Genomic DNA, 14,141 nt, shown 5'->3' on the forward strand with positions numbered 1-14,141 from the left:
TTCAGAGTTAGTCCCTGCTCTCCACGAAACTGTGGAGAATGTCCTGTCCACTGGCTAGATCTGAATATGGGTTCAATGTTTACTGCATGTATTGTCCTTGGTTGGTGCAGTAGGTTGAGCAGACCCCTTCTTTCCCCCATCCCCCCTCCCCTCTTCCCGGTCCAGATCCGCCCGTCATGATGTTCTTTGTAGGTTTCTAGGACCCTCTGGATCCTTCTATTTCCCTATTCTCCCATATTTCCCTCGCCTAGAGTCCCAATAGGAAGTCTCCACATCTATCCTGATCTTCTGGTAAGTGAAGACTTACCCTTTTGGGCTAATGTTCAGTTATAAGTGAGTATATACCATTTGAGTCTTTCTGCGTTAAGTCACGCAGGATGATCATTTCTAGTTCCGTGCATTTGCCGGTAAATTTCAGGATATCATTGTTTTTAATAGCTGAGTAGTATTCCATAGTGTAAATGTACCACAGTTTCTTTATTCATTCTTCAATTGGGGAACATTTAGGTTGTTTCCAGGTTCTGGCTATTATGAATAAGGTTGCTATGAACATGGTTGAGCATATGTCCTTGTTGTGTGGTGGAGCATCTTCTGGGTATACTCCAAGGAGTAGAATAGCTGGGTCTTGAGGTAGCCCTATTCCCAAATTTGCACTCCCCGCAGCAATGAAGGAGAGTTCTCTTTTCTCCACATCCTCGCCAGTATGCATTTGAGCAACTCATTTTGAATTTCTAGCTTGTCCTATTTTGATATGTAAAAGCATACTTTTCCTATGGCTCTCATGCTTCCAATTAGTTACTTCATACTCCAGACTATAAGAAGAAAGCCCAAAACAGGACACTTGATAAATTTCAGGTCAGATGTTTAATAAGTAAATTCTGAAACTTACATATAGGACGAGCTACATTCTAGTTCCATTGTGTATGTAGGAATCTTAAAAATTGCCAATCCGGAATCCACAGTTAGATTTTCCTTTCTCCTTAAAACAACAACAACAACAACAACAACAACAACAAAAACCAAAACTCTATGTCCCCTCCTTTTCCTCTTTTTCTTCTTTACCTTTGCTCTTCTTTATCTTTATTCTTACTAACAATTTGTATAATTTAGTTGTAGTTATAGAAGCTAAAGATATGTCAGTAAATAAAGCATTGCCCTCACGGACCTTTATTTCTAAGCTTAGATTCACTAGAATGTTTACAAGCAGCAAGATGCATGCCTTGTGCATGTTTATGACCTTGGACAATCGAATCAGTCATGGGGTCTCCATGTCAGTCAACTGCAGTGTGTTTCCCGTCACTCTGGAGAGCTCCTTCACTTGCCTCCGTAGTCACAGGCCCCACCCTGCCAAGCCCCTGTGTGTGGTCTGTCAATCTCTTCCTAAGTGCTAGGTAAAAGAAACTGTTGGGTTTTGCAGCCTTTTAGACCCAGCTGCTTCCATTCAGAATGCTGTGTGGGGATCCTGCAAGTTGCCTACACACTTGCACTGCATTCTTTTTATTGAAGGGGAGAATTCTAGTTATCTTGTCACCATCTCATTGTCATCTGGATTGCTTCCGGTTTTGTGAGATTATGAATAATGCTATTGTAGACATTTATTTATACTTGGTTTGTATATAAGGATGGGTCAGGGAGTATATTCAAACCCTGTTGGAGTAAAAAGACTTGAGAGTGAGATCACTGGGCCCTGTGTGAAATAATTGTTTATAAAAGAAATCGCTCCACAACTTTGCAAACCTACAACAGCAAATGAGAGTTCCAGTTGCCATGCGTCCTTGCTAGTAATCTGGTACTGTCAGTTTTAAAAGCTCACTTAGCTTTAACCATGTGAATATCTTATATTTTCTTTAAAAACATAGTTCTTTTGCTCCACTTAGTCAGCACTGTTGCTTTACTGTCTTCAAAATTAAGAGAGACTGAGCCCATCAAGTTGTAAGGGATAGAGGGGACCTCTGGACTCATTCTCGCCTGTGGCAGCACTGGAGGGCTCTCCTCTGTGGTATTAAATGGTTACTGTTGACAAATGTACAGGGACACGTGGCATCTCAGGAGGACATGGCTGTGCTAGGTAGCTCTTTTCGTGCCATTTTTCGTGCCTATGCTAATGTGCCCAATAGAAACAACTCGATGGAAAATGACATTTTAGCTGGGCATGGTGGCACATTCCATTAATCCCAGCACTCGGTAGACAGAGGCAGGTGGATCACTGTGAGTTCAAGGCCAGCCTGGTCTACAAAGCAAGTCCAGGACAGAGAAACCCTGTCTAAAAAAAAAAAAAAAAAAAAAAAAAAAAAAAAAAAAAAAAAAAAAAATAGTCTATTTTGCTTCATGGGTCAGGAAATAAAATCCACAACTGAAGGGAATTGGTGAAAGAGTGAACTGCCCTCCGCTGCCTCTGTGGGACCACAAGACGCTGACTACATTGTTTCTATAGTCAGGACACAGACAGATGGCCCCACATGGGGCCCTGCCCTGTGACCCAGTCTGCTGGCTAGGGTCTAGGTCCAGAATGTTCTACAACTTCCTCAAACAACTTTACCAGCTGGAGCCTAATTGTTCAAACACATGATCTTGTGTAGGGGACTTTCGCTTCAAAAAAATAAGTGAGGAAAAGGGTGAGAGAAAATTCTCAGCAGGCTGGGAGAAGAGCCAGAGAATCTGGGACCTCATCAAGAAAAATCTTTGTTCCAGAATGACTAATCAGGATGGGTTGCTGGAAGAAACAAAAGGGGAGGCTTGGGGCATACTGAATAATCCAGTCCTGAGGCAACAGGGGTCTGAACTTGGTTATAGTACAAGCGAGGCTGGACGTGGTAAAAAATTTTCAAAAGGTAAAGGATTATTTAAATTAATGCCTAAATATTGATGAAAAGCTTCATAAAGTGTTGACATAGCTAAATCTCACATTTTGATAAGAAGGATCCCAATATCACAGTGAAGCATTTTTATTTTATTTATTTCGTTATTTTATGTGTCTGGGTATTTTGTGGATGTGCATGTCTGTGCACCGTGTGCTTGCAGTGGCTGTGGAGGCCAGAAGACAGCATTGGATTCCCCTGCAAGGAGAGCTAGAGATGGTTGTGAGGAAACATCTGGGTGCTGGGAATTGAACTCTGGTCTCCTGGATGAGTAGCCAGTGCTCTTAACCATGAAGGCACCTATCCGGTGTTACAGTAAGGCATTTTTAAAATCCTTGTCTTGCTAAATTCAGTCGTCAGGCCATTCTTCAGTTGTATTTGACTCCTCAGAAGTTTTGACATTTGACACACATGGCCTCTTAGCACAAATGGAGCTCCTTCTTTATTTTTATTTTTATTTATTTTTTTACCCTTTCTTTTTCTATCCTTGCCCAATTCCATTGCATTCCCCCATCTTTAACTGTATGTCTCTAGCCTGAACCTTGTTCCCCGTCCTCAGACTGGCATGTTCACTTAGTCAGGGTTAACAGCTCCATCAACAGACTCCTGGTCTCTAGAACTCCAAGCTCACATTTCCTGAGGTCTTTCACTATTCAAAGTGCTCAGGTCCCAAATGGAAAGTCTTCCTAAACTCCTCTTCGTCTCACACACTAGTTCCCACCCATCACCACATTTTGTTTTGTTGAGACAGGATCTTACTATGTAGACCAGGCTGGCCTCGAACTCACAAAGATCCACCTGTCCCTGATTCCCAAGTGCAGAGTGTAAAGGCATATGCTATTACTCTCACCCACAATATGTTTTTTGTTTTATCTTTAAAAACTTAGACTTTGGCCATTTTTTTTTCTGTCCACGAATTGACTCACCAGCACGTCACACAGCAAAAGCTAGAGTAATGTAAATGAAGCAAACCCATTAGATGTTTCCACTGCACTGTTAAAAACCCCTCAATGGCTTCTCATTTTATCCAGAATTAAAGTAAAAGTTCTTAGAATTGCCCAATGGCTGAAACTCTAGCACAATCGACTTCTTGCTGTTGCTCTTAGCCAGAACCAGTTACATCCCAGGAGGAAAGCAGAGGAGATTTTCCTCACTCTTTTTAGAATGGTTCATAATAGAAAACATGCTGTAGCCTTCTGAAATGTTCCATTTAATACTTCTGGGCTGTGCTTGCTCATGGCAAGTGAATCTGAGCTAGGGAGGAGCTACTGTAATTCATATTGCTCATTGAAAAAACGAGAAGACAGCCGGGCGTGGTGGCGCACGCCTTTAATCCCAGCACTCGGGAGGCAGAGGCAGGCGGATCGCTGTGAGTTCAAAGCCAGCCTGGTCTACAAAGTGAGTCCAGGATGGCCAAGGCTACACAGAGAAACCCTGTCTTGAAAAACCAAAAAAAAAAAAAAAAAAGAAAAAACGAGAAGACAAAAATCTTTGCTACAATTAATATTAAGTATTTAAAGCTGGCAAAAGAGCACAGGTGCCCCACGACCGCGTGTCTATGCAGCTGGCTCAGTTTGGACTGGTTCTTGGCGTGCCCTTTCTCTGTCTTACTTTGCTTAGTTACAAGGCTTTCTTTGGGTTTCTTAACTATGTCAAGCACGTCCTAATCACACGTTTTGTTTCTTCTGCTCAATTTGCTCTTTCTTATGTATCAGCACAAGCTGTTCTAGTGTTTCCTTCAGGTCTGTGTTCAAGTGTTCACGGGCTGGCACAGGGACACTGGGGAGGAGCCCTGAGAGATAATAGTACAGTGAGATTCAGTCTCATATTTAGAGCCAGTTTGGATTTTAGGTATCTAACAAAGGCAATTATGTCTACAATCTCTGAAATAATAGAGGTTAAATTCTTCCCCAAACTTGCACAGCTCTCAGTTAGGAGTTATACATGTGCCACTCAAAACTGAAAGCACCATTACAAGGTAAGGGTGTGTGCAGGAATAGGTAAGATGAGATCCATTAGAACTCACCAGTTTGCTTTTGGTTTTTGGCTTTTGGTTCTTCCAGACAGGGTTTCTCTGTGTAGCCTTGGCTGTCCTGGACTCAATCTGTAGACCAGGCTGGCCTTGAACTCACAGCGATCTGCCTGCCTCTGCCTCCCGTGTGCTGGGATTACAGGTGTGCACCACCATGGCCTGGCCAACTCACCAGTTTGTAATTCTTACAGAACAGGGCGACTTGATTCTAAGATACTCGCTGGAGAAATGCTTGTAAACACAATTTTTAATTGAAGGAAAAGAGCAAGAGCCCAGGGATTTACCACATAAAAAGCACTCATGTCTATGGGGACAGACGATTTGTAAATAAATAAAATATAAAATAAAATAAAGCAAATGCACATCAGTTCTGGTCACAGGATGCAGTTTTGAATTTTGCCTTGCTGACACATTTGCTTTGCAGTTGATGCTCTGGGGCTTACTTGCCTCTCCTGTATGTGGGGATAATAGTTACAACTTTTTTTTTTCTAGAATTTTGTGACCGATATTTACAATAAGCTAAATAAAGCAACAAGGCTTCTTGAACATAGCAGGTACTAAATGGACGTTATTTATTTTTGTTCTATGTATTTGCTTTGCTTTTATGTACGCATGTGTACCACGTGGGTGCCTGGTGTCTGAGGAGGCCAGAAAAAGCCAGTGGATCCCCTGGAGCTGGAGGAGCAGATGGTTGTGAGCCACCACATAGGTGTAGAAAACTGACCCCGGCTTCTCTGCAAGATGAACAAGCGCTCTTAACCAGTGAGCCATCTCTTTAGCCCCAACATTTTGTCCAGCATTTTATATAGGGCGATTTCCTTATCAGAAGATACATAAAGGCTCCATTTTTAAAAAGACTGCTCTAGCACTCAGGAGGCAGAGGCAGGTGGATCGTTGTGAGTTCGAGGCCAGCCTGGTCTACAAAGTGACTCCAGGACAGCCAAAGCTACACAGAGAAACCTTGTCTGAAAAAACAAAAACAAAAAACAAAACAAAACAAACAAACAAACAAAAAGACTGCTCTATTAGGTGTACAGAGTGTAAGAGCCAGAGGGTTTTGAGAACACCAAGCAAACAAGGCCCTTTCTATAAGCAGGACTGATGTACATATGAACTCACAGAGGCTGAGGCAGCATGCACAGGGCCTGCATGAGTCTGCACCAGATGATTTCCCGGAGCTGAAAAGAGAAGTGGACACATGGCCCCATCCCTAACCCACAAGCTATCTCCAACTGATAACCACTTGCAAAAGAAAAGGGGTCTCAGTGGAGAAACAACTATCTTAAAGGCAGACTGCCTGGCAGCCGCAGACACCAACAGAAATGAACTCAATAGCATGTATGGAGGCTCCTTGTCTCATGCTATGTCAGGGCCTTTCTTTTCTTACATTATTATTTCTTTTATTTTACTTATGTATTTTTCCTCCTCCTTTTTTATGCTACATGTCCTTGGACTATGTATTATGGCTTCTAGTTTAGTGGTTTGTGTGTGTGTGTGTGAGATTTCTGAGTATTTGAATGAATGGGTCTCTGTTTCTTGTGCCTTCTCCTTCACCTTGTTTTCCTTCTGTTGGTTTGTTTTGTCCCATTCTGATATATTAGTTTTTGTTTTGCCTTACTATATTTTATTTTGCTACTGTCCCTCAGAAGGCTGCTTTTTTCTAAAGAGAGACAGAAAGGGAGTGGATCTGGATGGGAGGGGAGGAGGGGAGGAAGTAAGACGGGTAGAGAAAGGAGGAGCCATAATCAGGTATATTACTTGAGGGGGAAAATCTATTTTCAATAGGAGGGGAAATTTTAACATCTACTTTATTCATAGTCCTGAGTTTGGATACAACATTTCCAATGGCTTGTTGGCTTGTTGGGAGGATATGACTGTTTATGCTGTAATTGCTTGTGGTTTTGCTGAGGCGAAGTTACACGATGCAGTTGCTTTTTGTTGATTGTTTAAGAAATTTCTCTGTTGTTAGAAAAATATAAAAAATTTATGAATGGTCTAAAATACTGTTTAAAACTGGAATCTCTAGCTATTGAGAGACCACAAGCTTATGAACCTTTTTTTTTTTTTTTTCATTGCCAGTTGTCCAGACTTTAGGATCAGACAGAGACAGCAGCAAGTGGCTTCTCTGCTTGACTTTGTCTAAAAAGGATTATGGCAATTCTCTATTCTTTGCTATGGGGGTATATTCAGGAAAAGTCTAATTTAAAATAGTCATATTTATTAAGATAGAAAGGCAACAGATGCCCTATTCCAACTCCCTCAGCTTTATCATCCCAGAAGACACGAGGTTTAGATTTTGAATTGTTCCACAGAACTGCATATCTCCATGAAGAAGTCTTTACATGCTATCCCTAAGATGTTGATTTCTACTCATGGCTTTTTTTTTTTTTAAGATAGAGAAAGAATATTCTTTAATTCAGCTTTCCTCCTGGAACTCTTTGTGGTTTATTAGAAGTGGCTGAGAAACATGTGGGTCACAAACTATGGCCACTGACAAAGCTTTGGATCTAACTGTAGATAACTGTGTGGGGCTGTCTATTCATCAAGGACCGACAGTATGTTAGTCCAGTATTCGAAGGCCCCAAATACAGACGTAGTATGGCTTCCTGGAAGTTGTTTTGCTCATGAGCTCTGACTGGATATGACAATTAGAACCACTCTGTGTTTGAAAGTCTTACAAGCACAGTGCTAAGAATATTTTTATAGTGTAATGAGAATGTATCAGAATCAACTATGACTTAGCTCATGATCCAAACTGGGTGTCACACTGAGCATGACTACAACTGAGCTCCAGATGGTAGCTCTGCTGTGCTCCACTGTGTGTTTCTGAGAGAATCATAATGCTTTAAGCATGAGCATTGTTGTTGGTCACTAGGATTGCAAAGTACAACTCACACAAGAAATTATTTTCATTAGGTACTTGGTTAGATAACAGCTCAGTTGTCATTAATAGCTTAATTAGTTGTTTAATCAACTAATTGTCATTGACTACCTATTTCATAAATACTGGGTCTCCAATCTTTATTTCTTCGTTGAAAAATAATAGATCTTTACTCCTTAAATTTCAGTATTTCATCACCCAGTTCTCCTATCCACAGGTTTGTTGCACTGAGAATTGATCCAACTCATGGACAAAAACTCTAGTTTTCTAAGTGTTAGTTATTAAAATAGTTGCAGTTTTTCCAATTACCCTTCAAAGCTTGACTTTAAGGTGGTTTTTGGAGATCCTGGTTAAATTTCATTGACTTTTTTTTTTTTATTCTTGTGGAAGCAAAGGTAACATATCTGCCTGTAGAAGGTTCTATAGTTGCTCTGGTAACAGAATAGGTCTTGTTCAACTTACTGAGAAATACTTCCTTCTTCCCCTAAGTGCTAGCCTTATTCTTATCCTAATATACTAGTATATTGAATGCTTTCTTTACAGTCACCTTTTTTAGAAGAAAGAACTAGGAAACATAGCTGTGGCAACTCTTTTGTTTATTATATTTATTATAATTATTAGTGTGTGGGGGGTAAAGGTGGATACACGTGCCAAACATGAGACCCATATATTTAGCCATAACTCTTTCTAAAACATGTGATGGCTACAGATAATCTTTATATGTGTGTGTGTGTGCATGTGTGTACACATATGTGTACATATATGTGTCTATGATATATCACCATCATCATCATCAGACAGAGGCAGATATGGAACAAAGGGAGTGACATGAGGCACATTGTCTAGAAAATAAGAAAGATCCTGTAGCCAAGCATAGAAGTGCATACACAGAGAGAAGTTGTAGGCAGAAAAGAATAAGAATTTTATGGTCTTGACCTAAGGAAAAAGAGGCCATGACTTCCCATGATGAAGATGACAAACATCCAGTTGTATCGAAATGCCAAAAGACGTCATCTGGATTTCATCTTCCTTTGGCTCCTAGGTTCCTGGTTTAATCTATGCATCTGTGCTGTAGCTTTGGGAGCATAGGGACTGGGAATAAAAATTATCCCATGGTGTGAACTCCATAGTCCCAGTTGAGGACAACATGAGCTGATACAGAAAGATCTGTGAACCTCTGTGGCAGGCCACTCGTGACCGTTAGAAATGAATCTGTCAAAACAGATAACTCCGATTTTCTCACACAGTGGACTTTTTGGGGACTCTGTGATCACATCCCCAGTTTCATGGTCACACACTTGGTAGAAGGCAGTTACGACACCCTCTGTTGTGGTCAGTGGTCTGTATGCCCAAATCTGCTAAACTGCTTTGGTTATTCTCCTCCTTGCATTTGACCTGAAGTCTCTCTGCCTCTGAAAGAATAGAAACGGTGAAAGAAATAAGTGTGAGTCTCAGCAGCTAGAGAGAAAAGAGAGGGGATTAAACAGCATCATTTAGAGGCACTCATGTGGTCATTGGCCACACGCACAGGGAAAAAAACCCCAAGAAGTTTGGAAAGGCATTGTGCATATTCCCCATGCCTTACTCTCATCCAATGGAAAGAACTTTGGAGAGGAGGGAAAAATGACATTTCTTTTTTCCAGGAAGGCAGAGTACCAAAGCAAACACTGCCAAACGGACCTAAGACAAGATAGAAAGGCAAAGTCTAGAGACTGAATTGTCCAAGAGGAATCTTAGTCTGAAGGTAACTGTCAGGAGTTTGAGCCACCAAAAGATACTTGAGCCAAATGAAAGAACATGGCTACCTGTTCTATCTTCAGAGGAATCTCTTTAATGATAACCTGCATTGGATGCCAAACTTGTCACTTATAAATCAAGATTCCATTTTATTCATGCTTAGCATTGTTTTTGTTTGTTTGTTTGATGCTTAGTATTGTTAATAAAAGAATTAAAAAAAAAAAAAACTCAGAAAGGAGCTTGAGGACTGTTTGAGAGAAAACAACTGTCATCTCATTAGCTGCTGGGAAAATGACAGCCGCTAAGAAGACAGCCAGCCATGTGTTTTGAGGCAGGGCTCAGGGAAGTGGACACATTCAGGAATGGAGCTGATGGAGCAGCTCCATGGCAGAAGTGGGTGGGACACTTTAGAGAGAGAAGAAAACAAGAGGCAGGCCAAGAGAAAGGAAAAGTTACAAGTGGTTAGTTAGCTCTCAGAAAAGTAGACATCTTAGTAGGCTCAGAAGACCTGCAGGGAATACACTGTGGGAGGAGCATCTGAGCAGAGTGGATTGTTATCTCATTGGGGGTGGGGCTGGGGTTGGGGGTAGAGGTGGGGATGCAGGTGGGGGTGGGGGTGGGGCTGATTCTGAGGGATGGAGTCATGACAGGCCCAGTTGAATTAACTCTTAAGGGAGAGGACAATAGTGTGTCTTTGTAATGTTATCTTTGGACGGATTATAATGCCCTGTCTCCAACTAGGGCCAGAAACAAAACTCAGATTCCAATTTTTTTTTTTTAGCAGGAGGAAGCAACTTTGCTTCCCTTAATTGGCTTCGACAAAGCTGTGATTGTTGCCACCTTTTCATAAGGCGTTTTCAATATTAAGAAGGGGGCTCTGTGCTGCTTCACTTGCTGGTGTTACCAGGGAAACAAGAGGTGGGGGATCTGAGGATGCATCTGAGGAAGTGGTACATCCTTGGTGGGCTGTAAGTCTGACACTGGCTTTCTAGCTACCTGATAGTGTCTGGTGCATTTGTCCATCCATCCATTCCACATAGCATGGACTCCCGTGCTGCCTCTAAACCCTGCTGCTGTAATACCGACAACAGGCAAACCTTTGTGCAGCCCCTGAGGCACTGGTTCGGACAGTCTTCCAGAACCTTTTCTGGATATTACGTGTATCACATGCACCTACTGAGGTAGTTGTTTTAATTTTGATATTTTATTGGGTTTTGTTGTTGTTGCTGTAATACTTTCTCAGTTCATCCTTATTGTTCCTTTTTTTCCTTTTATTTACTCACTGGTACTCACATAATCCCTCCCTTGTTAAACTGGAAGTATTTTTTATCTTTTGATAATTGACTTTAATCTGTTTGCATTTGCTGTAGTTACTGTGTTATTAGAATCTATTTCCAGGATGGTTAGGAAGACAATTTCACTTTAGTACGTTAAATATCTGTCCAGTCTATACCATGGCTTTTCACTCCTAATTAAATACACATGAGAAATTTGACCCCCATGTCAATAAACACTCATGAGTACATTGATATGAGGCTGGGTTATGAGGACAAAACATCTCTAAACAACTTAAGTTATCATCTGCTGCATAGCAGGTAAGTAAACTGTGGAGCATTTCCCCAGTGGGTGGTGTGGGAGCCAGCTAACAGAATATCTGCTTACTGGCTCCCTGAGGTGAGCACCTGTTCCAACATACACTCCTGTTGCCTTCCTCACCTCACCAGAGCTGGGGCAAGCAGCATCTTTTCTTCTTCGAAATTGTGCAGATCTTAGTTGCAGTGATTACAATTCCAAGAGTTTTTAAATGATGGTATTTTGCTAGCTGATCTTACTTGTAATTTCTTCATTTTACCCTTTTTTTACTAAGTATCTTTTTGTGCTTTCAAGATACAAGGCCAGCCTTTCGACTTTCACTCTTGCTTCAGGGAGAGCAGTTGTTGGAAGGATTTATTTCATTTTAATTTTTCATTTTTAGGCTCATTTTGGATGTTTTGTTTTTGACGCTTTTCTTTGTTTGTTTAATATATTATCTATAGGTATAGGTGCCTTTTTACTTACCTTTGTATAAACTAAAGACACAACTCCAAGGTATGGTTGAGGGGAAGGTTTTTATTACAGATATGAGGGAGAGTACAGCCAGAGGCATCTGGAAGAGTCCAGAGCAGAGAGAAAAAGTACCAGACTGAACATGGTCAGCGCAGTTTGGCCTTGTCCAGGAGAGGTGAGAGAGAGAGAAGGGAAGAGCGAGAGAGGAAGTCAAAGAGAGAAGAGGACCATATAAAAGAGGCAGAAAAGGGGAGCATAGCCAAAACAGCAGGGTTTTAAGGACAACAAGAAGCTGGGTGTAGGGCAGCCCATGACCTGGAGATGGTTAGGGTAAGGGGCAGGACGAGAAACGCCAGAACTCTGGAGTGCATAGCCGGTCCTTGTGATACTGAGAGAGTTTGGAGGCCAGCAGGAACTTTTGTAAAAGTAACTTTCATTTGTTTGATCAATCTAGGCCTAGTCCCGGAAGTTTTTAGCTTCTGACAATCTAACCTGAGGCTTACTGCTGAGTAGAGTCACCATTTCTTGTTTGTTTATTTTTTTTCTGAGCTCTGGCTGTCTGGTTCAACTTAGATGTTCTGGCTCAGACTTCTCTCCAAGCTGACTGATTCTACCTGGCTTCTCTCTGCTCTGACTGAATTGCTCAGCGTGGCCTCATACAAACCTTGGCAATATGTTCTGATCTCTTCTTTCTCTGGCTGGCTCCTTCTCATAAGAGTAGGGCATATCTTATTCTGTCAAATCTATCTCTGATTTGTCACTTTGTCAGCCACTCAATTAGAAATCACTTTCAAACATGGGGGCTTCCTTCTACAGACTAATTTTACCTTCATTTGGGATTAAAGGCACATATCACTGTGCCTGGATCTAAGCTTTTCTTTATGTAATACTGGCTCTATACCAGGCTGGCCTTGAACTCCTATCTGTTGGCCTCTGTCTCCTATACTAAGGGTGTGTTTGTGTTCCAGCCAGATCACACAAACCCAGAAGGTCTTTGGATGTGATCCCTTGCCAGAGCAGCCATGTTCTGAATTAAAATTCCTCCACAGTTTACCACAGATAGCCGCTTGTCCCTTCTGTGAGTGATAAGGGAAGTGGCTCCTTTGGTGGCTGGGAACCAGCTTCATGAGTTCCTGAGGAATGCTGGCTTTTGTCTAACCACAAGAATTTGAGGAAGTGAAGTTGCCTTTGACCCTGAAAAACCTTACCTAATATTTCTTGGATTCACAGAATCTGATAGTTGATATTTTCTGCCAATTTTAAAAATCTCCCAGCCAATTATCTCTTCGGGAAATTCTCAGTGGTTGGAGACATAGTTCAGTGGTAGAAAACATACGTGGCATGCATGAGACCCTTGGTCCAACCAACCAAGCCAATCTGTGCGTATGCGCATGTGTGCACATGTGTGCATGTGTGTGAATGTGTGTGCCTGTATGTGCATGTGGGTACATGTGTGTGCACGTGTGTAAGCATGTGGGGGCATGCACATGTGTGCATGCGTGCGTGTATGTATGCATGTATATATTATCATTGTACTAATTATGAAAAACTAATTAGAAATACTGATGTTTTCTCATTTCATGCCCCAACACTTCAGCCTATCTTTCTAATTTTGCCTCATGCCCTTCTCTGTTCAGCTAGCCTTCCTTAAAAAAGAACAATAAAAGGACTTGTCTTTATTTATGTATGCCTGAATGTATGTCCATGCACCATATGTGCACAGTGCCTCAGAGGCCAGGAAAGGAAGTTGGAACCCCTAGACTGGAGGGCTGTGAGCCACCATATGAGTGCTTGGAGTTGAACCTGGGTGCTCTGGAAAAGCAGCCAATGCTCTTAACCATTGAGCCATATCTCTAGCCCTAATCATGTATTTCTTATAGTGGGAAGAAGAAAATGACTTCAAAATTTGATCTCAGCAACCAGTTAAGAGCTTGTACAGAACTCATTTCACACCCCAAACCTTCAACCTATCTTTCTAATTTTGCCTCATGCCCTTTCTCGGTTCAGCTAATCTTCCTTAAAAAAGAAAACCAAAGGGACTTGTCTTTCTTTCTTTCTTTCTTTCTTTCTTTCGTTCTTTCTTTCTTTCTGTATATTTATGTTATATATATTCTGAAAACTTTCAAAGATTGTTTTTATGAGTGAGGTCTCAGGTATATAAAATGGAGGGGAGAATTATTTTTCTAATGTGTTTTTTTTTTTCTTTCTAAAACTGCACTGAATTCATAGTGAAATCCTCATCATGTTGGTGGAGTCACTTCCTAGATTTTGTTCCTTAAATCTTGTGCCAGCGACTCTTAGAATGAAAGTCAAAACAAACAAAACCTACTGGGTTGTAGACGTTAGTTCCCCATGGATAGTAAATCTCTTCTCTATGTTTACTCCTTACTGCATGAGAAAAGACCTCTCAAATTCTCAGGTCAACTGTTAAGGTTACTGTCTGTTGGTGTCTGAGTTAGCAAAAATGAACAATGTAACACTCCATGCTTGTGAAGGTCAAATTGTTATCCTCCTTAGAAAGGCTTTAATCCCCTTTAAGGGGGAAGTTTAATTTTTGATATTGTTATATATTGTTTCACAGTTTTCT

Source organism: Acomys russatus, chromosome 21 (assembly GCF_903995435.1).
Source record: "Acomys russatus chromosome 21, mAcoRus1.1, whole genome shotgun sequence".
Taxonomy (NCBI): Eukaryota; Metazoa; Chordata; class Mammalia; order Rodentia; family Muridae; genus Acomys; species Acomys russatus.